A 26360-nucleotide genomic window follows, 5' to 3' on the forward strand; every position below is an offset into this window, starting at 1 on the left:
AGGTGAGGCTCAGAACCTCATGCCCCCTGCTTTGAGAGAAATCTTCTGCATCCGTGGATGTTTTGCTGCCCTTGTCTAGCTTGGATTAATACTTAGTCCATAGGCACACACCTGATCATCTGATCATCTACATTTGCCCTCTTACAGCACTAAACTATGTTTTCCACCTTTATCTTGCATCTACCTACCACTTCAGAATTTTATTAAAAATAAAAATAAAAATAATAATAATAAAGGGAGAAATGTGGGATCAACATATAAATCAAGTACAAAAATCAAACAAATATTCATATTTGACCTGATTGTTTATAGGTCATAATGCATGATCAAAACCGAAAGTTTCTGTGATGAATGCCCTTGTACTGTTCACCATGTAGGAATTTATTCACTATGTAAGAATTCGTTCACCATGTAAGAACTTGTTCGTTATGCTTCAGAAGATTGGAGACTGACGAGAATTAGGCTTGAGATGGATTAATGATTGTACATTGAGCATTGACCCCCCCATACTGAATTTTATTGTTGTTAACAACCATTTGATCAATAAATATGAGAGATGCCCTCTCAAAAAAAAAAAAAAACCCTAGACAATGCATCACCCCTGGACTCTCTTGTCGTCTCTTGGCTTGAGCAAGGAGCTCTGTCTTTTCACTTTCTCTCTAAATAAAAGCCTCTGTCTTGCTCTCCTACCTTGAGAGTTTGCAAAGTTCATTCTTCAGTTCCGTAAACAAGAACCCGGCATCATTTTTGGTGGCTCATCTGGGATAACTTCAGAGGTGAGTATCGGCATCAAAGCCTGATTTTTCTTCCACTGTCCTTATACAAGGAAGTCATCTATGGCATTCAAAATCAGATGCTCATCAGCCACTTAAATGGGACTAGTCTGGCTGCCAATCTCCAAGTCTTGAGTGACAGGTTTCCCTGCATTTCCTTCAGTGGATCCCCTGTCTCCCTTGGGAGCTGGGAAAGTCACCTGAGTGGAGGCTTGGATCCCATTTTAGACGCATCTCCTTGGATGTGAGGGACTGAGGAAGCCCATGGGCAACTGCAAGAGTCTAGGCTGAGGCTACACTTCAGTGGCTTCTCACAGGTCTGCATGTCTGGAATCAGACCCCCGAAGCACAACTGGGTATCCATGAGGAGTGCCTCTGTCTCTGTCTCTGTCTTTCTGACTTCCAGCCTGCTTCTTCAGGCCACCCTGGCCTCTGTGTGAGGCAGGGGAGCTCTTTACTTTCTTTACATGCTCTATGTGTGCCTCCAACTCCATCAATTTCATGGAAACCGATGCTCCCACTGCAAGGTAGATCTATGCCTCATTCTTATTCTTGACTAAATGCTGTCCTTTTTAGCTCATAAAATGTGTCGATGCCTGTTAGCCCCTGAAAAAATTAGAATCCACTACCAGTCTTAAGTCTCAAGTGAAAAGTTTCCCAGTGTCTGACACTCCTTGATCTCCCACCTCTGGGCAGTGGCTGAGCCAATTTCCTACTTTCCTATTCTAATCTGAGGACTCCAAAGGGACACCAGACAAGTAGACAGTAGTCCTTGAATCTAGGCTCTGACCTATTGATCTGATAGTGCTGAATAAACTTCCAGCTAGGCTGCTGCCTATGCAAGTTGCAGATGACCCCCGACCTCTTTGTCTCACAGGTTAGATTTCTTACAGTGAGTGACTAGTAGGATAATTCCCAGGCAGTGGCAGAAACTGGCGTTTGAGAGTATAGACTCTCTCCTTATAACTGTCCATAGCCTCTGTATGAATTTTATCTCTGGCCTTAGAAAAAGTTCCCCTGCTTCTCATTCAAAGCAGTCCTCTTATGCCTGCACCACTTTCTCCTGGGAATATAAATGAAGTCTGTAAAGTAATAAAGCTGAAACCTGAGACCAAAATGTAAATGACTCTATTCAATAGATCTTCCTTCCTTAGAGTCAGGCATCCTGGGGCTGGGCATTTCCTTTTTTGTAGCCCCAGGTTTGTGGGCTCAGCAAAACAGGTTTGTGACTCAGATCAAGGCTCTGGCAGTGAGAGGTCACACAGGCCCTGCACTTATTGGACAGGCAGGGGGCTCTCAAGAAATGACTAAAGCTCATGCAGAGAAAACCAGGGAAACTCCCAAAAGACATAAAGTAGGAGCACACTGGTAAGGTCCCGCTAAATCCAGAGCTCCGAGGCAACTCTTGTTGAGTGGGAAGGCAAGAGGGAAATCAAGGCAAGGTGTAGGCCATGCTGGTAAGGAGTAGTTAAATCCAGTAGGCCTGGCAGAGGAGGTGATTGACCACTGTCACCTAGGCTCTAAGGTGAGGGGACATCCTCACAGATAGAAAGTTCCATCAGGTGTCGCACACCTATCTTTCTCTCTCTTCCAGATGGGAACTTTTTCTCAAGGTTAAAGCCAGACGTGCCCCTGGCATGCATTCTGAAGAACTGGGAGAAATTTGATCCCCAGATCCTGAAAAAGTGTCTTATCTTCTACACACAAGCTTGTCCTCAATACAAACTCTCTGATTAGAGAGGCTTGGCTCCTGAAAGAAGTATGCAATATAATAAGATTGTGAAGCTAAATATATTTTGCCACAAGGAAGGAAAACAGTCAAAAGTCCCATGAACTACTACAATATAGGACTAATTTTCTAAAATTTTTTTGGTGAAAATCTATTCTACTTATTGAGTTCATCATCATCCTTAAAAATTAGGAGGTTTTTAAACTGGACTCCCTGAGATGAAAGAAATTTATCTTCTGCAACACAGCCTGGCTTTAAATAACTGGCGCTAGAATTGTACTTGCATTTCATTTCCAGCCCCCTAGACACACGCAGTCCCTATCAGTACAGAGCCTTCATCAGCCCTGTTCATCTGGGGCCATCTAAACCTTAACCCAGTTATATAAACTGCTCACCCTTAGAGTGTATTCTTGAAAACTGAGATACTTTTAATCAAATAAGCTAAAAAGAAAGAAGGTAATTGGATATTAGTAACTCAAATCTTTGTATCAGTTTGTCTATCTGTGTATATGTTTTTATGAAAAGTATTGCTAACTGTAGTCATTATGTCTCAACCTGTGTGTTTGTGTGTCCAAGTGTGTAAATGAAAGATTTTTCTACCTCCAGATGGTATTAATAAAAATTGATTTAAAGACAAGCGCTTGTGAAAAGTGGGCACTCTAAAACTTCCAGAAAATTCTAATAAATGCTAACTTAAGTTGAACTGAAACAGACATGTCCTTATGTTTATCTGTTGCCTTTTTACCTAAATGTCATTTAAGTTGATGGTATCTGTTAAATCTTTCAAGAAAAAATGCTTAGGCTTGACTTTGTCTAATGTTTGGTAGAAGTTTTGTGAGTAATCTAGCAGAGTTGTTAAAAATTAGTAAACTAAGTAACTGTAGCAAGTGAGCATCTCAATTGTGTCTTACACTGTGTTACACTACAAGCAACCTGAGAATCTTTGTGGTAACCTAAAACCTGAAAGTTTCGCTAAGTTAAGTTGACATATTTTATGCTTAGAGATTGTGCTATAAAGCACACAGATCTAGTAATTATAAAATATGTTCATAATTTTCTCAATCTAAAGAATGCTCACTGAAAATTAAGATTCCTAATGGTTTTAAGTTCTAAATAAAACTACTTAAAGTAATAAAGAAAACATCTCTACCTGCTAGAAAAGATGTGTGTTTTAATCAGGGAAGGTATAAGGAATGGAAATTCATTTTGTTGAGAGTAAAAGAAGGTAACTGTTCTTAAAGTACAGCTGTTTATTTAAAGAGAGAGAACTTTGAATGTAAAAAGAAAGTTGTAGAAAGTTTGTGGAAGAATTGATAGTCATGCTATGTGAAATTAAAGCAAATGAGTCTCAGTATCAAGTACACAGCAAAATTAGAATTTTGTTCTCAGTTAAGAAGACAAACTTTTCTTATACTGTTGCTCTTAATGTTGAAAGATTGCAAAGAGCTTTCTAATTGTTTTATCAAAGCAGTTCCTCATACTTAAAGTCTCAATGAGTTGTCTGAGTATTTAAGAAAATAAGATCTTACTATTAAAAGGACTAAAAACTAAGTTTTGCTAACAACTGTGCATTCTGTATTTGCCTTTAAAATATTTTATTGTCATTCTGGTTAAATAGATAAGTATTGTTTCATAGTGACTTATGATTCTATTTAGGCTATTTAGGCAAGTGCCTTAAGAACTTTCTGACAGCTTCTCAAAATCAAATTCAAAAAGGTGCTTTTTACCTCTAGTACTCTGGTATTTTCCAGAGGGCCCCTGAAAATGTCAGAGGAATTTTTTTTCTCCTCATCGGGGAAAATATTTGGCTAATTTGGCTTATTTATCTGATATATATTTACCTGGAAAGCACTGTCAAAGAGAATGATGCTAAACTTTGTTACTGAATGTTTTATGTTACAGAAATATCCAAATTTCCTCATGTCAACTGTCTTATAGTAAGCTCTCATCAGATCTATAAGCATTGTCATTTGTAAGTCTTTTGTCATTTATATTCATTGTTTGGTTACTCCTAAATTGAAGAACTAAGTCCTAACAGAGCAAGTACTGGTTGCATAAAATTAAATAAACTAAGGAAAATAACTTTATGAATTTTTATTTCAAATGTTGCTGATAAAGTGTTTTAAGCCTTTTTTCTCTTAAGCTGACAACAGTTTAGTAAATGACAATGACTTTGTAAGCAGAATTGAAACATATTTCTCTCTACCTGATCCCTCCAGAATTTAAAAACTCTCAGTGACTATTTTTATATTTCATGGCAGTATGTTTATTTGCATAAGCTCAATAACAATCTGCTTTCCTTGTAACAAGACCAATTAAAAACACTGGTTATATTACCAAGGCTTTGACTGGAATGTCATGCCTGAGAGACATGTACATGAACTCAGATATGAATACACAGCTTTAAAGAACTAAGATTGACTTTATAGAGCCAACAAAGCCCCTTGGAAGAACTGGCCTGGTACTGTGCTTACAGGGTTCCCAGGAGCCTTACCAGATAAGGAAGGTCACTTCCTGGCAAGTGCAAGAACCTCAAAATGTCTCGGGGACGTCAAGAGAGGAATTCACCCAAATCTACAGGTACTGCTGGAAAAACCTGATGGCAAGTGTGGCTTGGCTTTCTGGCCTCAAGAGGCCTTTAAAAGTCCAATCTGAAATTCCTTACAAAAAGTCCCAGCAAAGCAAATTTAAAAGAGCTATGTAATAAATTGCTCTTCTTGCTGCACTTATGCAAGTAATCAAACCAAGTGTTAATTATTTTCTTAATCTGGTTACTTCTAATAAAAATGAGGGTGATTTTAGAGAAAAGAGTTGTTTCAATAATGCAGCCTTATCTATACTGAGTCCTAACACAAGTCATTGGGACATAGACCAGATTCAGAATTCTAGTTTCCCCAAGATATCTGGTTATGATTCTCAATTAGAGTTTTACTATTTCTAATCCTCATATTCAGCCATACATTCTCCACCACCACCCCGGTTAGTGTATTCTAACAGAGTTTTTTTTTCTTTTCATTCTTTATTTTATTTATTTATTTATTTTTAATTTTGGTATCATTAATCTACAATTACAGAAAGAACATTGTTTACTAGGTTCCCGCCTTTACCAAGTCCCCCCCACATACCCCTTCACAATCACTGTCCATCTGCGTAGTAAGATGCTGCAAAATCACTACTTGTCTTCTCTGTGTTGCGCAGCCCTCCCCATGTCCCCCACGCACTATACATGCTAATCGTAAAGCCCTCTTTCTTTTTCCCCGCCATTATCCCTCCCTTCCCACCCATCGTCCCTAGTCCCTTTCCCTTTGGTAACTATAAGACCATTCTTGGGTTCTGTGATTCTGCAGCTGTTTTGTTCCTTCAGTTTTCCTTTGTTCTTATACTCCACATATGAGTGAAATCATCTGGTACTTGTCCTTCCCCGCTAGGCTTATTTCACTGAGCATAATACCCTCTAGCACCATTCATGTTGTTGCGAATGGTAGGATTTGTTTTTTTCTTATGGCTGCGTAATATTCCATTGTGTATATGAACCACCTCTTCTTTATCCATTCATCTACTGATGGACATTTAGGTTTTTCCATATCTTGGCTATTGTAAATAGTGCTGCGATAAACATGGGGGTGCATCTGTCTTTTTCAAACTGCAGTGCTGCATTCTTAGGGTAAATTCCTAGAAGTGGAATTCCTGGGTCAAATGGTATTTCTATTTTGAACATTCTGAGGAACCTCCATACTGCTTTTCACAATGGTTGAACTAATTTACATTCCCACCAGAACTGTAGGAGGGTTCCCCTTTGTCCACACCCTCACCAACATTAGTTGTTGTTTGTCTTTTTGATAATGGCGATCCTTACTGGTGTGAGGTGATATCTCATTGTGGTTTTAATTTGCATTTCTCTGATGATTAGCGATGTGGAGCATCTTTTCATGTGCCTGTTGGCCATTTGGATTTCTTTAGAGAACTGTCTATTCAGCTCCTCTGCCCATTTTTTAATTGGATCATTTGCTTTTTGTTTGTTGAGGCATATGAGCTCTTTATGTATTTTGGATGTCAAATCTTTATTGGATCTATCATATATGAATATGTTCTCCCATACTGTAGGATACATTTTTGTTCTATTGACGGTGTCCTTTGTTGTACAGAAGCTTTTTAGCTTGATATAGTCCCACTTGTTCATTTTTGCATTTGTTTCCCTTGCCCAGGGAGATACGTTCATGAAGAAGTCACTCATGTTTATATCCATGAGATTTTTGCCTATGTTTTTTCTAAGAGTCTTACGGTTTCATTACTTACATTCAGGTCTTTGATCCATTTGGAGTTTATTTTTGTGTATGGGGTTAGACAGTGATCCAGTTTCATTCTCTTACATGTAGCTGTCCAGTTTTGCCAGCACCATCTGCTGAAGAGGCTGTCATTTCCCTACTGTATGTCCATGGCTCCTTTACCATATATTAATTGGCCACATATGTTTGGATTAATGTCTGGAGTCTCTATTCTCTTCCACTGGTCTGTGGCTCTGTTCTTGTGCCAGTACCAAATTGTCTTGATTACTGTGGCTTTGTACTAGAGCTTGAAGTTGGGGAGCGAGATCCCCCCCCCCACTTTATTCTTCCTTCTCAGGATTGCGTTGGCTATTGGGGGTCTTTGGTGGTTCCATATGAATTTTTGAATTATTTGTTCCAGTTCATTGAAGAATGAGGTTGGTAATTTTATAGGGATTGCATCAAATCTGTATATTGCTTTGGGCAGGATGGCCATTTTAACGATATTAATTCATCCTAGACAGGAGCATGGGATGAGTTTCCATTTGCTAGTGATCTCTTTAATTTCTCTTAAGAGCTTCTTGTAGTTTTCAGGGTACAGGTCTTTCACTTCCTTGCTTAGGATTATTCCTAGGTATTTTATTCTTTTTGATGCAATTGTGAATGGAATTGTTTTCCTGATTTCTCTTTCTATTAGTTCATTGTTAGTGTATAGGAAAGCTACAGATTTCTGTGTGTTAATTTTGTATCCTGCAACTTTGCTGAATTCTGGTAGCTTTGCAGTGGAGTCTTTAGGGTTTTTTATGTACAATAACATGTCATCTGCAAATAGTGACAGTTTGACTTCTTTACCAATCCGGATTCCTTGTATTTCTTTGTTTCATCTGATTGCCATGGCTAGGACCTCCAGTACCATGTTGAATAACAGTGGGGAGAGTGAGCATCTCTGTCTTGTTCCTGATGTCAGAGGAAAAGCTTTCAGCCTCTCGCTGTTCAGTATGATGTTAGCTGTGGGTTTATCATATATGGCCTTTATTATATTGAGGTACTTGCCCTCTATGACCATTTTGTTGAGAGTTTTTATCATGAATGGATGTTGAATTTTGTCAAATGCTTTTTCAGCATCTATGGAGATGATCATGTGGTTTTTGTCCTTTTTGTTGATGTGGTGGAAGATGTTGATGGGTTTTTCGAATGTTGTACCATCCTTGCATCACTGGGATGAATCCCACTTGGTCATGGTGTATGATCCTCTTGATGTATTTTTGTATTCAGTTTGGTAATATTTTATTGAGTATTTTTGCATCTACATTCCTCAGGGATATTGGTCTGTAGTTTTCTTTTTTGGTGGGGTCTTTGCCTGGTTTTGGTATTAGGGTGATGTTGGCTTCATAGAATGAGTTTGGGAGTATTCCCTCCTCTTCTATTCTTTGGAAAACTTTAAGGAGAATGGGTGTTATGTCTTCTCTGTATGTTTGATAAAATTCCGAGGTAAATCCATCTGGCATGGGGGTTTTGTTCTTAGATAGTTTTTTGATTACCGATTCAATTTCGTTGCTGGTAATTGGTCTGTTTAGACTTTCTGTTTCTTTCTGGGTCAGTCTTGGAAGGTTGTATTTTTCTAAGAAGTTGTCCATTTCTCCGTTTTCCAGCTTGCTAGCATATAGGTTTTCATAGTATTCTCTAATAATTCTTTGTATTTCTGTGGGGTCCGTCATGATTTTCCCTTTCTCATTTCTAATTCTGTTGATGTGTATTGACTCTCTTTTTCTCTTAATAAGTCTGGCTAGAGGCTTATCTATTTTATTTTCTCAAAGCACCAGCTCTTTTTTTCATTGATTTTTTCTATTGTTTTATTCTTCTCAATTTTATTTATTTCTTCTCTGATCTTTATTATGTCCCTGTGTCTGCTGACCTTAATCCTCATTTGTTCTTCTTTTTCCAATTTTGATAATTGTGACATTAGACTATTCATTTGGGATTTTTCTTCCTTCTTTAAATATGCCTGGATTGCTATATACTTTCCTCTTAAGACTGCTTTTGCTGTGTCCCACAGAAGTTGGGGCTTTGTGTTGCTGTTGTCATTTGTTTCTATATATTACTGGATCTCCATTTTAATTTGGTTGTTGATCCATTGATTATTTAGGAGCATGTTGTTAAGCCTCCATGTGTTTGTGAGCCTTTTTGCTTTCTTTGTACAATTTATTTCTAGTTTTATACCTTTGTGGTCTGAAAAGTTTGCTGGTATGATTTCAATCTTTTGGAATTTGCTGAGGTTCTTTTTGTGGCCTAATATGTGGTCTATTCAGGAGAATTTTCCATGTGCACTTGAGAAGAATGTGTATCCTGTTGCATTTGGATGTAGAGTTCTATAGATGTCTATTAGATCCATCTGTTCTAGGGTGTTGTTCAGTGCCTCTGTGTCCTTACTTATTTTCTGTCTGGTGGATCTGTCCTTTGGGGTGAGTGGTGTGTTAAATTCTCCTAGAATGAATGCATTGCATTCGTTTTCCCCCATTAATTCTGTTAGTATTTGTTTCGCATATATTGGTGCTCCTGTATTGGGTGCATATATGTTTATAATGGTTATATCCTCTTGTTGGACTGAGCCCTTTATCATTATGTAATGTCCTTCTTTATCTCATTACTTTCTTTATTTTGAAGTCTATTTCATCTGATACTAGTATTGCAACATCCTCTTTTTTCTCTCTGTTGTTTGCATGAAATATCTTTCTCCAACCCTTGACTTTTAATCTGTGCATGTCTTTGGGTTTGAGGTGAGTGTCTTGTAAGCAGCATATAGATGGGTCTTGCTTTTTTATCCATTCTATTACTCTGTGTCTTTTAATTATTGCATTCAGTCCATTTACATTTAGGGTGATTATTGAAGGATATGTACTTATTTTCATTGCAGGCTTTAGATTCATGGTTACCAAAGGTTCAAGGTTAGCTTCTTTACTACCTTACTGTCTGACTTAACTCGCTTATTGAGCTGTTGTAAACACAATCTGATGATTATTTCTTTCCCTTCTTTTTCCTCCTTCTCCATTCTTCATATGTTGGGTGTTTTGTTCTGTGCTCTTTCTAGGAGTGCTCCCATCTAGAGCAGTCCCTCTAAGATACCCTGTAGATGTGGGTTGTGGGAGGCAAATTCCTTCAACTTTTGCTTGTCTGGGAATTGTTTAATCCCTCCTTCATATTTAAATATAATCATGCTGGATACAGTATCCTTGGTTCAAGTCCCTTCTGTTTCATTGCATTAAATATATCATGCCATTCTTTTCTGGCCTGTAAGGTTTCTGTTGAGAAGTCTGATGATAGCGTGATGGGTTTTCCTTTGTAGGTGACCTTTTTATTCTCTCTGGCTGCCTTTAATACTCTATCCCTGTCCTTCATCTTTGCCATTTTAATTATGATGTGTCTTGGTGTAGACCTCTTTGGATCCCGTCTCTCAGGAGTTCTGTGTTTCTCCATAGTCTGAGCAACTACTTCCTCCCCCAGTTTGGGGAAATTCTCAGCAATTATTTCTTCAAAGACATTTTCTAACCTTTTTTCTCTCTCTTCTTCCTCTGTTACCCATACAATGCAGATATTGTTCCTTTTGGATTGGTCACACAGTTCTCTTAATATTCTTTCATTCCTGGAGATCCTTTTATCTCTCTCTGCATCAGCTTCTATGCATTCCTATTCTCTGATTTCTATTCCATCAATGGCCTCTTGCATCTTATCCATTCTGCTTATAAATCCTTCCAGAGTTTATTTCACGTCTGTAATCTCCCTCCGGACATCTGTGATCTCCCTCTGGATGACTGTAATCTCCCTCCAGGCTTCATCCCTTAACTGTTGCATATTTCTCTGCAGCTCTGTCAGCATGTTTATGATTTTTATTTTGAATTCTTTTTCAGGGAGACTGGTTTGGTTTGCCTCTGCAGATCCTTTCTCAGGTGTAACTTTCTTGGTTTGGACCAGATTTTTTTTATCTTTTCATGGTGATTGCAGTGGTGTCAGCTGCGAGAAGAAATTCATTTCCTGCTTGCTGGATGCCTTGCCCTTCTCCACTTCCTGTGAGAGCTACCTGCACTCCTGGAGCAGCTACCAGGTTAATCTCCTAAGCTGCTGTGGGTTGAGTGTCTGTTAGAGCAGCGCAGAGCCCTGCAGGGAGTGGCAGGCACTCCTCTGTGCTACCAGCAACCCTGCCAGGCAGCTGTGTGGCAGCAGCAGCCTTTGGGTCTGAACTGAGTGGCTGTGTATTGGGCTGGGATTCCGATATGATCCTGGGACCACGCCTGCTCTCTCTGGCTCTGCTGCTGGTGCATGCAGGGCTTTTCCACGCAGGCTTCTTCCTGGCTCTGGCTTCACTGCCACCAGTGCACGCAAGCCATGACCAGGCTGTTCGGTCACGCCACTGCAGGCTAGCCCTGCAGTGCACAGATCTGCTCTCGGTTCCTTCTAGCACTTACGCCCCCAGCACGCTCTCCCTCTCCTACTACTGGGCCCGTGTGTCGGGGTCCACGCCAGTTGGAGGAACAACTGGCAGGCTGCCTAGTCCTGTGAAAGGCTTCAGAGCTGCACTGAGTCCGTTTAGGGTGCTTAAGTTTCCCCAGTATTCCCAGCTGCCAGGACAACTTCATCCAGCTATGGAGTCCCTGTCTGTTTAAGACTTGCAGAAAGCACTCGCTTTTCTTTTGTCTCAGGTTCACCAGTTGCGGGGACCTGCCCACAAGTTTTGCTTTACTGTTTCTCTAATATCCAGCACCCCGTGCACCTTGTGTCTGCGTTCCGGGTGTGGATTTCTAGAGCTGGTTGTTTAGGAGTCCTGGGCTTTCACTACCTCCCCGTTCTGACTCCTTTCTTCCTGCCGGGTTTTGGGGTAGGGGAGCGTTCAGGTCCCGCCTGGCCACGGCTTGTATCTTACCCCTTTCATGTGATGCTGAGTTCTTGCAGATGTAGATGTATCCCGGCTGTTTTACTGCATCCACTGGTGTCTCTTTTAGGAATAGTTGTATTTACTGTATTTTCATAACTATATATGTCTTGGGGAGGAGATTTCCTCTGAACTACTCACACTGCCATCTTCCCATGATCTGGCCATGCATTCTTTAATCTCCTTGTCAAGTCTCTTTTTCCAGAATGGAACATCCAACTCCTGATGTTGCTACTTAATCTAATAACACAATTTGTTCTATCTTGCCTGAAAGCCATAAGACTGCAAATGGTGATGGAAATAGAACCCAGGATGGAAGTGTCCATCTTCTGAGGCCCTCTGGACCAACCACTGATGGAGACCTAGCTGCACCTCTAACTGCACCCCTTCTCAGCCTGAAGCAGCCAGAGTGGTCATCACCCTTTTTCCCCTAACAGCAGCTAGGGTGTCCATCTGTAGAGGGGGAATGAGATAGGAACCATGGGCCTAGACAGAGTAGAGTGAGGGCCTCTGGAAAAAAGCAAAGCAAGAGGGCCTCTGGAAAAAAGCATTGTGAGATTTGCTTTGGCCTACTGAGGGAGGCTCAGTTTATTTTTCTAAGTTTACTCAAGTGCTGCTTTTCTTCCTCCTGCCCTAAACAAATGATTTGTTGCAATTTAGGCAATGTAGCAAGCAAGCCCAAAACAACATAGTAAAATCAGGAAGGATTCCATCTTAAATCCCAATTAGTTAAAAAAAATGTTTCTTAACAAACAGACAATAACTCAGCCCATCTTGGGAGCGAAGCAGGCAGTCCTGAGTGATATGCTCCCAGACCAGGAAGCTGCTGCTATCTAGGAGGGAATAAGAGCAGTAAAATTCTTGTAAATAACCAGGAGGACTAATTAGAAACTTAGTGTTTCTTCCAAGGTATCTGGGACCATCTAGCAATTGTACATCTCTCGCCCTTTGTCTCTCAACTGCCTATAAACCCCCTAGACAACACATCACTCCAGGACTCTCTTGTCCCCTCCTGGTTTGAGCAAGAAGCTCTGTCTTTTCACTTTCTCTCTAAATAAAAACCTCTGTCTTGCTCTCTTACCTTGAGTGTTTGTGAAGTTCATTCTTCAGCTCCGTGAACAAGAACCCTGGCATCATATCTAGAAACAAACAAAACATTGTTCTAATGAGGAGATGGCATTGTGTTTAATTTAGTGAAGCTGAACTCTTTTTCCTAATGCTTGTGACTGGCTGATTTTTTGTGAATTTTGTATTCATAACTTTCATCTATTTATATCTGCTGATTTCTTATGTTTTTCTTATCAATTAGTAAAACTTCTTCATATGCAAAGAAAATTTTAGATGGTAAAAACTTTAAGTACTGAATACATATATCCCTTTTCACAGCTGTGTGGTTCCCTGAAAGACACAAATGATGAGATCTTTTAATGTCTGTGGAATGGTCATTCATTGCCACTTGGGAGAATTCACCCTGGAAGGTAGGGGCCAAGATTCATTGGTTTGATTGTTATGTCACAAGGAAAGACTTGCCACTGGACATGTCATCTTTTGACATGACCTTTATGTAGTTGTAGGGAGCACATTAAGATGCTCCAGAGTTTTATATTTGTCCTGTCAGTTGCATTCCTTTTAAATATATTGCCCAAAATTGCTTGAAGAAATATCTTATTCGCTGCCTTCACTTTTTAAAACATGATGTGGAGTAAATGGCAGAATTTCTAGAATCTCCCACCTGGCCTTAGCATTTACATATTAATAGGTGTTTATTACTGCAGCCTCCACAGCCTCTGGGGCAGAGGTGGATAGAAAACAATGATTCTAACCTCCATTCCTGGTCTGGCTTCCTAGATGGGGTGGTTGGGGAAGTAGAGAGCATGCCCTAGCTGCAGGAAAATGAGCTTTTGTTAGATGGGACCAGGGAGAAAGGATTTAGGGAGTGTGCACACCACAGCCATGTGGAACAGATGGAACCATACCTGGCCAGTGAATTCAAGCAAGCAATGACCAGTAAAAATGATTTATCTCAACCTGTTCTTCCCTTCCTCACTGTGGTTTCACCGGATTCATAGAGGAATTTGCTGTGGGAAGGGACCCCCCTTTCCCCCTAGAGTTACACATGGTTTTGTTGGCAGAGTGCTGTGTATTTTCCTTGGTCCATGTCTCCACCACAACAAAGAATTGAGGGGGAGAGACACAGTAGTGAAGCAGTGTAAAAGTTTTATTTAAAGTTACTTAGAGAAAAAGTGCAGGTGACCTCAGAGAAAGTGATGCTGGGGTTCTTGCTCACAAAGCCGAAGAATGAACTTCACAAACAGTCAAGGTAGGAGAGCAAGGTACAGGCTTTTATTTAGAAATAAAGTGAGAGAATAGAGCTCCTGGCTCACACCAGGAGGGGACAAGAGAGCCCATAGTGGTGCATTGTCTAGGGGATTTATAGGCAGTTGAAGATTTTTTGAGAACATGAAAAAAACTTAGGGGTGTGGACTTGTACCACCTGCCCTGTCCTCAAGGTGGGCTGGGTCATAGTCTGATTGCTAGGGCTGACAGCAGAGTCACGGGTTATGCTGATACCCTTGCAGAACACTCAAACATTCCAGACCAAGTTGCTCCTGGCCTTTTGACCTTTAACTGATCTCACTGAAGATGTCTATATCTTTACCCTAGAGAATTAGTGTGATTTTGAATAATGCTTAGCACAGAGTTTGAATAGGGACTTCTTTGCCCATTGTTACATTTCTCTGACTGAAAATATTCCACCCTGCTTTTCCTGGAGGACCTCACTCTACTCTGTCTAATCCCATGGTCCCTGTCTCATTCCTCCCTTACAGATGGAGACCCTAGCTGCTGCTAGGGAAAGGGGGCAATGACCACTCTGGCTGCTTCATGCTGAAAGTTGATGCAGTAAGGAGTGCAGTTAGGTCTCCATCAGTGGTCAGTTGAGAGGGCCTCAGAAGATGGGCACTTCTATTCCAGGTTCTATTGCTATTACTATTTGTAGTTTGGTGGCTTCTAGGCAAGATAGAACAGACCATGTTATTAGGTTAAGTAGCAATATCTGGAGTTGGATTTTCCATTCTGGAAGGACAAACATGATGAGATTAAGAATGCATGGTTGTGGACAGTGACTGTAATGGGGTTTGTGTGGGGGACTTGGGGTAGGGGAGAGCCTAGTAAACATAATGTTCTTCATGTATTCATGTAATTGTAGATTAATGATAACAAAATTAAAGTAATAAATTAATAATAAAAATAAAATGCATGGTTGAATATGAGAACTAGAAATAGTAAAACTTTAATTGAAATGATAGGAGAAAACTAAAACATCTGGAAAATCATAGCAAGATATTTTGAAGAAGCTAGAATTCTGGATGCAGTTTATGTCCCAATGACTAGTATTAGGTTTTAGTATGGATAAGGCTGCATTACTGAAACAATACTTTTCTCTAAAACCCTCGTTTTTATTAGAAGTAACCAGGTTAAGAAAATAATTAACACTTGGCTTTATTATTTGCTAAGTGCAGCAAGAAGAACAATTGATTACACAGGCTCTTTTAAATATGCTTTGCTGGAACTTTTTATAAGGAATTTCAGTTTGAACTTTTAAAGGCCTCTTGAGGCCAGACAGCCAAGCCAGACTTGCCATCAGGTTGTGCGGCAGTACCTGAAGATTTGGGTGAATTCCTCTCTTCTCCAGTCCCCAAGACATCCTGAGGTTTCCACACCTGCCAGGAAGTGACCTTCCTTACTCACCTGCTAAGGCTGCTGGGAACCCTGTAAGCAAGGTACCAGGCCAGTTCTTTCAAGGGGGTTTGTTGGCTTTATAAAGTCAACCTTAGTTCCTTAAAGCCGTTCATATCTGAGTTTATGCACGTGTCTCTCAGGTATGGCATTCCAGTCAAAGCCTTGGTAGTATAATCTGTATTTTTAATTAGTCCTCTTACAAGGAAAGCATGTTCTAATTGCACTTATGCAAATAAACATAGTGCCATGAAATATAAAAATAGTCACTGAGAGTTTTTAAATTCTGGAGGGATCAGGTAGAAAGATAAAAGTTTCAATTATGCTTACAAAGATAGTCACTTACTAAACTTGTCAACTTAAGAGAACAAACTTAAAACACTTTATCAGCAACATTTGAAATAAAAAGCCACAAAATCACCTTCCTTAGTTTACTTAATCCTATGTAACCAATACCTGTTCTGTTGAAATCTAGTTCTTTAGTAGTTTAGTAGTAATAAAACTGACTATAAATGACAAAAGACTTACAAATGACAATGGTTAAAGATCTGATGAGAGCTTACTGTAAGACAGTTGACATGAGGAAATTTGGATATTTCTGTAACACAAAACATTCAGTAACAAACTTTAGCATCATTACCTTTGACAGTGCTTTCCAGGTAATTAAGCAGGTAATTATATATCAGATAAATAAACCAAATTAGCCAAATACTTTCTCTAATGAGAAAAAATTCCTCTGACATGTTCCAGGGGCCCTCTGGAAAATATCAGAGTTAACTAGAGGTAAAAGTACCTTTTGAATTTGATTTTGGGAAGTTGTCAGAAAGTTTCTTTGGCACTTGCTTAAATAGGATTATAGGTTGCTATGAAGCAATACTTATCCATTTAACCAGAATGACAATGAAATACTACAAAGGCAAATAAAGAAGGTTACACAGTTGTTAGCAAAATTTAGCTTTTAGTCCTTTTAACATTAAGATCTCATTTTCTTAAATACTCCGACAACTCAGTGAGACTTTAAGCATGAAAAACTACTTTGATAAAACAATTATAGAACTCTTTGCAATCTTTCAATATTAGTGTTATGGAAATACTGAAAAAAAAAAAAGCCTGGACTGGATCACCGATGGAAAAAAACAAGCAGCACTCGGAGGTCTTTGAGTGTTGAGGCTTTATTTCACACTGGTGGGCTCAGAGGGGAGTAATCTCCCAAAAAGTCTGAGCCCGGAACAAAGGAAAAGGGAGCAATTTATACCTTTCTGCTTCCTTATCTGTAACATTCCTACATGCACAGCAAGCGAGCAGGCAAGGGGGAGGGAGTTTAGGGAGCAAACCTTGGGACCCAGTGCTCAGCAACACAGGGAAACCAAGGGAGTGTTTTGTTTGTAAGGGTTGAGGGGGGGCGAGGCAGAGGGGACCCACCTTGTAAATTACTGTCCTTGTAGTGTTGTTTATGTTGAGGAGGGAGGGGTGCATGAGACAGAGTGGAGCCACCCGCTAGGTTGCTGTCCTTGTAAATTTTCCCTATCATTCCCCCCTCTGATGCCACTTCAAACACTTCATTTCAGGGGGCATCATCTCCTTGGCTTATGACAGGGTCATAGTGGCTCTGCATATACATGAGCTGTGTGGAAGAAATGCATTTCTCGATAAAGTTAATGAGCCAGTTAAATATACAGGGTCCCACTAATAGTTTAAGGAACAGCAGAATTGCTGGCCCAGCAAAGCCAGTTAGAAGAGTTCTTAGCCATGGATTCTATTCAAGTCATCCCTGGAACTAAAACTTTTTATTTTCTAACATTTTGTTCCTATGCTGGATGTTTTCTTTTGTTTTGGCTAGATAACTCTTAACTATGCCAGACTTATTTGCATAAAAACAGCAATCTTCTTTAAGGGCTGTACATGAGCTTCCCTGTGACATGAACAGGAGGTCCAGTCTTCTACAATTTTGCACCACCACTTTAGCCAGGGAATCAGTCTGATCTTGCAGCTGAATCATGGTGGTTTCAAGCTGCTCTAAATCTTGATCAGCTTCCTCTGTTAGGGCATCAGGCCCTAAGTCTCTTTATTAGAGCTGCCGTGTCTACTGCAGCTGATCCGGCTACACTGAGCCCGACTTGAGCAGGGATCAGTAAAGGGGCAGCTTGTTCTGCCTAGGAAATCTCACTGGGAAAAAGGAGGTAGCTCCCTTTAGCCCACTATGCACTTTATAACTTTTGTACAATTAAACATTCCAGAGGTACTTTGGAAATGCAGGCTGAGACTTGGGTCCAGCTACGAGAGACAGGTAAGCACAGTAAAACAACTTAATGATTACCCAATAGACAATAGAAAGGGCAACTTTTTTGAGGAATAGTCCAGTCCAGGGGTGCAACAGCACAGAGTCCAATGCCCAGAATAAAAGACACTACTCCGATGAGATCCAGGATCTATGGTGCATAGGTGTCTATTAGTCAGAGGGCAATCATCAGATGCAGAGGTGGAGAGGATCTGGAGGTCTGGCTGGGCCTCCTGCTGATGTGTTTCCTTGTCAGGATGACAGGCTCTTTTCACTCAGGAATGACGGACTCTTGGAGTGATGCTTGCAACCTTGAGGGCAGTAGGAGTAGTTAGAACAATAATGTGGGGCCAGTCTACTGAGGTTTGAGGGGTTCTTCTTTCCAATCTTTAACTCAGACTGAGTCCCTAGCCTGGAAGGAATGTACTGGGGTTCTTTTGAGGGTGCGGTTCATTGAATCTACTTTCCCTGAACTCTGTGACCTGTATGCAGTGTGAAGTTTCTAGGTAATATTGAGGAATTTAGTTAACATTTGCACTACATCTGCTACAAAGGCAGACTCATTGTCACTGTGGATTGTGGACAGTAGGTCAAACCAGGGCACAATTTCTCTCAGGAGGACTTTGGCTACCTCCCAGCTCCATTCTGTTCTGGTTGGGAAGGCTTCAACCCAGTCAGAGTACATACACACTATTACTAGGAGGTATCTGAGTCCCCTGCTTGGCTGGACATCCGTGAAGTCTATCTCAAGGTCTTCAAAGGGGGCAACTCCCATTCTTTGGACACCAGGTGGGAGTCGTGGTGCAGACTGAGTATTATTTCTGGCACAAGTTACACACTGTCTACTCACATAGTGCTCTGCATAGTGCTGGCAACTGGCTGATGTAGTATTGCTTTTTGAGGAGGGCCTCCAGTGCAGTTTTTCCCAGGTGGCTGAGCTGGTGGTATTTGCTGACTAGTTGCCTCCCGGTTGCAGTCAGGACAAAGATACGTCTGTCTGGCAACATCTACTATCCGTTGTCAGTTAAAGTGGCTCCTTCAATTATGGCCCAGTCTTTCTCCTTTTCAGTGTACCTGGGTGAAGGGGCCTCTATCAGGGTGTTAGGGCCACAGTGAGGGAAGGAGCTCTCCCTGCCTCCTTACCGGCTGCTGCTTTGGCAGCTTCATCCGCCATCCCATTTTCCTGTGCTGTAGGGTTGTTTTTGTAAGAATGGGTTAGCAAGAGAATGGCCATCTTAAGGGCCGAAAAGCCATTTTTCTGAGTGCATGACTCAGGAAAGCAGGAACTGGGTAAGGCTTGATAAACAGGTTTTGAAGAACAAGTTAATCATGGACACTGGGTTGTGGGCAGTTGCGACACTGGTCAGCTTATCTTGCTAAACCACCCTAACATTTGAGGAGTGGTCTTATCTTGCTCTTGCTTGACCCCCAGGATGTGGCACAAGCCAAAATAATATGTAACTGTGGAAAATTACTGTGAGTTAAGTGCTTTGAAAATGCTATATAAACCATTGGCTTTGAGTGCTCTGGGTCCTTGTTGAAACCCACTGTGTGGGGCAGACACTTGGACCCCAGCTAGCTGGAAATAAACCTCGTTGTGTGACTTGCATTATCATGTCTTCTGTGTATTTGAGAGGTGGTCGACTGTGGACCCTAACAGTTTTCTTTTTGATGTTCTTTGCAATGCAGAATTGCTACATTTATTATGTAGCGAACAGATTGAAGGGCCTTTTCATATCTGGCAGGCCTAGGGCTGGTGCCTGTTCTGAAGCAGTTTTTATTTCCAGGAAGGTGGCTCTTGCCTCTTTTTTCCAGGCAGGGGTCTTCAGGCTGGCCCCCCAGGAGGTTGCAGAGGGGCCTTGCCATCGCTGAGAATCCGGGAATCCAGATTTTTGCAGAACCTGGTGGCCCCTAGGAATTTTCGCATGCCCCCCCTCATCCTGGGCTGGGGCAAGCAGTTAATGACATTTTTCTTCTCTGGCCTTGGTGCCCTTTTTCCCTGGGTGAGGAGGAAACCTGAGTGCTGGACTTGCTGTTGTAGATTTGTGCCCTTTTTTTTTGAGGCTTGGTATCCTGAGTCTCACAGGAGTTGCAGGAGGGCCTTTGTGCTTTTTGCACAATTTTCCTGGGTGCCACTGGCAAGGAGGTCATCTACCTTCCGCAGGAGGGCTCAGCATGTGGGGTCTCTTGGAAAGCTGACAAGGTCTGCAGCCAATGCCTCTCTAAAGAGGGTGGGTGAGTTCTTGAACTCTTCTGGAAGCCGCATCCATGTTAACTGCATCTGCTGCCCTGTATCCAGTTCAGTCCATTCGAAGGCAAATAAGAGCTGGCTTTGGGGGGCCAGCCAGAGATGGAGAAAAGCATCTTTATGTCTGTGCAAGTGAAGTATTTGGCAGACTCTGGGATCTGGCTAAGGACGGTGTGCGGGTTTGGGACCACTGGGTGTAAAGAAACAGTCACTCTATTAATGGTTCACAGGTCTTGAACAGTCTGATGCCCTCCTCCTGACCTTTTGACTGGCAGAAGCAGGGTGTTCCAGGGTTATTGACACTTGATTAGAACACCTGCCTCTCTGAGTCTGATCAGGCATTCCTGGATGCGTGCTCTCGCCTCTTGTGAGAGGGGATACTGCTGCTGTCTTTGTGGCTCCAACTATAAGGATATAGTAATTTATCATCCATTTACTCCATGGTCTCAAGCACATAAGCTGGTGAGAATCGTGTCTGGGCTGGCCCCACCTTATCTCTAAACATCCTGACCCTCCCCAAGGCAACAGGCCAAGGCGATCTACCACAAAAAATGGCACAACTCTCTGCACCATGCTGCTGCTTGCTTTCTCTCTCTTTGTCTCTGTCCCTCTGTCCTGCTGCACTCTCTCTCTGTCCCACTGCTCTCTCTGCCTCTCTATCCCACTGCTCTCTCTGTCCTGCTGCTCTCTCTGCTCTCTCTGTCTCTCTGTCGCACTGCTCTGTCTCTCTGTCCAGCTGCACTCTCTGTCCCACTGCTCTCTCTCTCTCTCTCTCTCTCTCTCTCTCTCTCTCTGTCCCTCTGCTCTCTCTCTCTCTCTCTCTGGGGCAGCCACTTTCTCTTTCAGATAAAAAAAATCTCTTGCATGGGACCATGTCTCCTGAGTCATCCTGGGTAAGGAGGGTTGCAGCGAGATACTCTTTCACCAACAATAGTTGGTCTTTTTCACTGAAGAGGGCTACAGGGAAGGTGACCACAGAGTGTTATGCCCCTGTGTTAACTATAAAAGTCATGTTTTGGCCTTTCATTTTCATTCTGACTGTGGGCTCACAGGGGCTGAGTGCAAGAGCCCAGTCTTTGTCAGTCTGAGTCTGCTCCTGCCAGGCCAATGAGCCTTTCCTCACAGGGCTCTTCCCAGCAGCAACTGAGCTTTGGGGCTTTGCCTCATTTGGGGCATTCATCTTTCTAATGCCTTCCCCCCCCCCTTTTTTTTACAGTAAGCACACTGGTCTCTGGCTAAGGGGGTCCTGGTCTTCCCCCCTTTAGGTGGTTGGCTTCTCTCTGCCTTCTGCTTGTCTCTTTCAGGGCAGCTGCCAGGAGACTTCCCTTTTTCTTTTTGCCTCTCTTTCGGCCTGAACTTCTCTGTTTAGATATTTTTTTCTTGGCAATTTCAGTCATCTCAGTGAAGCACTCAAGCTTTTGGAGCTTACATCTGGGGCAGCTTGGGCTACTAATGTGGTGTTTACTATATGCTGGCTCCCTGACTCAGAGTTGAAAGGGGTGTAGATGCGATAAGTCTCACAGTCTCTCATAAGTCTCCAGGAGACTCTTCTGGTTGTTGAGTGACTGAAAAAACTTGAGTCATGTTCATAGGCTTTTTGGACCCAGCTTTGATCTCCCGGAAGAGGGCATCCTGATATGGGTGGATCTGGTGCTGTCCCTCAGGGGTTGTGAAGTCCCTCTTGGGGTGCTCCCTGGGGACAGCAATTTCAGCCTATGCACCCTGACCAAGGACCCCAGCTGCCTATTTTTTTGTGAACAGTATACTGAGAAGCTGTTGACAGTTTTTTTAAGTTGGCTGATTGACTTGGAAGAGGGATTACATAAGATCAACCAGGGTTTATGGCTTTTCTGACGGGATTTCAGTTGTGGAGAAGGGTTAATAGTAAAACATGGACTGGCTGGGCTGGATGGTCTCATACTTATTACGTCTTTCAGGTCCTGCATCTCTTGCGCTGGCATCTGAAGGGCATCTGCTCCCAGCTGAGGGTGCAGTTGTTGGATTCTCCCAGAGGAGGACACCGCCCCAAATCACTCACGGAAGGCGTCTCTTGATGCAACAAGCAAGAGGAATTTATTCAGGAACCAGCTAGCTGGGGTCCAAGTGTCAGCCTGACGCAGCGGGTCTCAACAAGGACCCCGAGCACTCAAAGCCAAGGGTTTATATAGCATTTTCAAAACACTTAACTCATAGTAATTTTCTACAGCTGCACATTATTCTTGCAAGACATACCTCCTGGGGTTAGGCAAGAGCAAGATAAGACCACTCTTCAATTGTCAGGGAGGTTCTGCACGATAAACTTGGTATGTAAGATTAGTTGACCAAGGTTAGCTGACTAAAGGCCACAGCTGCCCACCACCTGGTGTTCATGATTAACTTGTTTTTCAAGGCCTTACCGAGTTTCAGTTTTTCTTTCTAAGTCACATACTCAGAAAACAGCTTCTAGGCTCTTAAGATGGCTATGCTTATGCTAACTTATTTCTATTCTCTTTTAATGCTTAGATTCTACATAGTCAGGCTGCTGATCTGGGGGGAAGTGGGTTCACTGGTTCTGGAGTTGGCAGGGAGGCTGACAGCGGTAGGGTATCAGGGACCAGAGGCTGGGTGCTGACGGCCTTGGAGGCACATAAGGCAGGGGCAATATTAGCTCTTCCTCTGGGTCACCAGTAAAAATGTGCGGAGGCTCCAGCTTCCGGCTTCTGTTATGTCTTTGCAGGCTTCTTTGTTGAGGCAACTAAGACCCTACTCTACCCTTGCCTGTTGCAAGCGAATTGCACCCAAGGGGGAAGAGTCTGGGCAGTTTCTAACTGGGAGTTAAAGTATGGGAACTGATTAGGATGACCTGGATCTCTATAGAGATGACCCGCCAGGCTAAAGGTTGGCAATGCAGATTCACACAGGGTTTTCAACTTGCCAGGAGTTAATTTTACTCTATCATTTTCTGAAAATCCCTTTCTGAAATCCTTGATCATAGTGTCGAGGACTGTGGGTTTACTATTCCCTGACCCCATGATGTATCCGTGGACGGTGTCCCAACAACAGACAAGGGAGGGGTGCCTCCTCTAGAGAGGAGACCAGTCAGATGTTCATCCGTTCACGCTCCTCGTGGATGAAAGGGTATCTCGCTGCAACCTTCCTTACCCAGAATTATAGGACCCCAACCTCCCTGAGAAATAAGTTAGCCTAAGAGTAGCCATCTTGAAGCCCAAAAAGCCATTCTGATATATGACTCAGAGGGAACAACTGAAACCAGGTAACTCCTCTGGAAAAACAAGTTAATCAATCATGACTGCTGGCAGCGCTAACCTTTCGGTTAGTTAAACATAAAAGCTGACCCTACCTTGCTACACCCCCAGGACGTGGCACCAACTCAGAAATCGTAGGTTTGAAAAATTACTGCCTTTGTAGTATTGTTATCTTGCTATGTAGTATTGTTATCTTGTTACTACAACATAATCTGTAACCATGGTAAATCTCTAGGGCTAAATGCCTCAGAAAATCCTATATAACCAGTTAGTTGTAAGTACTCAGGGTCCTCGTTGAGACCCGCTGCGACAGGCAGACTTGGACCCCAACTAGTTGGCTTCTGAATAAATTCCTCTTGCTTGTTGCATCAAGAAACGTCTTTGGTGAGTGATTTGGGGGCGGCGCTTCCTCAGGGGAATCCAACATTTGGGGGCTCGTCCGGGATCGGGCGTCCACCCTGCTTCACTCCCGAAGTCGCTCTTGGAGGAAGAGGTAAGATTAGTGGCGCCTTGAGTTGTATGTGTTCTGTTTTCTGTTTCAGTGAGACCGGTCGGAGTTCTAAAGGGTACCCGCTGTCTGGCAGCCGTCTCAATCCCGTAAAGGGGCTGTGACTGCGGTCGGTAGACGTACTAGAGCACCGCAGGCTGCAACCCTGGGGGACGCCCCAGGGAGGTTGGGAGGCCAGGGACGCCTGGTAGCCTCCCGTCTGTTTTTCCGGCAAACTGAACCTGATGAGATAGGGTTGATTTTTGGGCGCCGAGAATATCAACCCTCTGATTCCTTTCGGTTTCTGTTCGAGACTCTGAAAAGAACCAAAAGCGGCTGCTGTGTGTCTAATCTGTGTGTGTCTTTGTTCTTTGTGTCCTTTACGTGTCTAATTATTGTTATACTGACAATGGGACAGACAGTGACGACTCCCCTTAGCCTGACGCTAGATCATTGGACGGAAGTTAGAGCGAGGGCACATAACTTGTCAGTAGAAGTGAAAAAGGGACCATGGCAGACTTTCTGTACCTCCGAATGGCCCACCTACAATGTTGGGTGGCCCTCTGAGGGGACTTTTGATCTCCCCACCTTATTAGCAGTAAAAGCTGTTGTCTTTCAGGATTCGTCTCAAGGACACCCGGATCAGCAACCCTACATTGTAGTCTGGCAAGAGTTGGTGGAGAACCCACCACCCTGGGTAAAGCCCTGGGTGCAAAAGAAAATGGGCCCTCGAGTTTTAGCTGCCCAGACTCAACCTCAGAAAAAGGAAAAGGAAGCTACCAAAGTTTACCCTGATACTCAGGATTCACTTATAATTGATGATCCCCCTCCCCCTCCTTACCCTCCTGCCCCTACGGCACCTCCGGTGCCCCCACCCCCAGCACCCTCAGCACCCTCAGCACCCCCAGCTCCGGCACCCTCAGTCCCTGATGCTGAGGCAGTAGGGCAGGCTCCGGGACCTGCCCAGGGCACCCGGCGCCGCCGAGGGGTCATCTTGGACCCACCGGGTATCTTTCCTCTCCGGTCTTATGGAGTTCCCATCCTTGGAGAAGAAGGGGAACCACCTTTCCAACCCCTGCAATATTGGCCCTTCTCCTCTGCTGATTTGTATAATTGGAAAGCTAACCACCCGCCCTTTTCAGAGGAGCCACAGAAACTAACTGGTTTAGTAGAGTCTCTGATGTTTTCCCACCAGCCCACCTGGGATGACTGTCAGCAGCTTTTGCAGGTGCTCTTTACCACGGAAGAGAGAGAGAGGATTCTCCTGGAGGCACGGAGGAATGTGCCTGGAACCGACGGACGGCCTTCGCAACTCCCTCATGACATAGAGAGGGGGTTCCCGTTGACTAGACCCAACTGGGACTTTAATTCTCCAGAAGGTAGGGAGCGACTAACCATCTATCGTCAGGCTCTGGTGGCAGGTCTCCGTGGGGCCGCAAGACGCCCCACCAATTTGGCCAAGGTAAGAGAGGTCAGCCAGGGAGCCACTGAAGCACCTGCAGTATTCTTAGAGCGCCTGATAGAAGCCTTCAGGCGGTATACCCCCTTTGATCCCACTTCTGAGGGGCATAGTGCTTCAGTGGCCCTTGCCTTTATCGGGCAATCGGCACCCGACATTAAGAAAAAGCTTCAGAGATTGGAGGGCTTACAGGATTTGTCGCTGAGAGATTTAGTGAAAGAAGCAGAGAAAGTTTATCATAAGAGAGAGACTGAAGAGAAGGAGTTAAGGAAAGAGAAGGAGAGAGAAAGTAAAGAAGAAAAGAGAGATAGGAAGCATGAGAGAAATTTAACAAAAATCTTGGCCGCAGTAGTAGAAAGTAAGGGACGGCCGCCCTCTAGTGGTAGAACTAGTAAGGCAGGGTCCCTGGGCAACCGACCTCCTTTGGATAAAGATCAGTGTGCGTACTGCAAGGAAAAGGGGCATTGGGTGAAAGATTGCCCTAAGAAACCACCACGAGGACCTCCGAAGAAAGTGTTGTCCCTGCTGGAAGATGAGGACTAGGAAAGACGGGGCTCGGAACCCCTCCCCGAGCCTAGGGTAACTCTGAAGGTGGAGGGGCAACCCGTTGAGTTTCTGGTAGATACCGGTGCTCAACATTCAGTACTGACCCAAGCTAGAGGCCCCCTTTCTAGTAAAAAGTCTTGGGTGTTTGGGGCCACGGGTCAGAAACAATATGCATGGACTACCCAAAGAACAGTAGACTTAGGAGTGGGACAAGTAAACCACTCATTCCTTGTTATACCGGAATGCCCTACACCCTTGTTGGGAAGAGACATCTTGACCAACGTCGGGGCCCAAATATCCTTTCAGACTGAAGATACCAAAGTGACTGATAGCAAAAAGAGACCCTTGGGCCTAAGCATTCTGTCTATAAAGTTAGAAGACGAGTACCGCCTTTTTAAGGAACCAGAACCCTCCCGAGTTAATCAGAGGTGGCTCAACCAGTTTCCAGGGGCCTGGGCAGAGACAGCAGGTATGGGACTCGCTGTAAACCAACCCCCGGTGGTCATAGAATTAAAAGCCTCAGCCTCACCAGTAACTGTGAGACAATATCCAATGAGTAAAGAAGCCAGAGATGGGATTAGGCCCCATATCCAGAGGCTCATAGAACAGGGAATATTAGTAAAATGTAAATCCCCATGGAACACTCCCTTGCTGCCTGTAAAGAAAGC

General features: G+C 43.1%; 1 long non-coding RNA gene across 3 annotated transcripts in view; it reads right to left on the reverse strand.

The window, feature by feature from the left end:
- The window catches only part of LOC140850468 (uncharacterized), a 56146-nt gene extending 35297 nt beyond the window's left edge, over positions 1–20849 (reverse strand). For 2 of the 3 annotated variants that reach the window (XR_012133342.1, XR_012133343.1), the window contains exon 1: positions 12773–20849. This is a non-coding gene — a long non-coding RNA (uncharacterized lncRNA). The remainder of the gene's footprint in view (positions 1–12772) is intronic. The other variant, XR_012133344.1, reaches the window with a different exon arrangement.
- Between the last annotated feature and the right edge of the window lie 5511 nt (positions 20850–26360).

This window comes from Manis javanica, chromosome 7 (assembly GCF_040802235.1).
Source record: "Manis javanica isolate MJ-LG chromosome 7, MJ_LKY, whole genome shotgun sequence".
Classification (NCBI taxonomy): domain Eukaryota; kingdom Metazoa; phylum Chordata; class Mammalia; order Pholidota; family Manidae; genus Manis; species Manis javanica.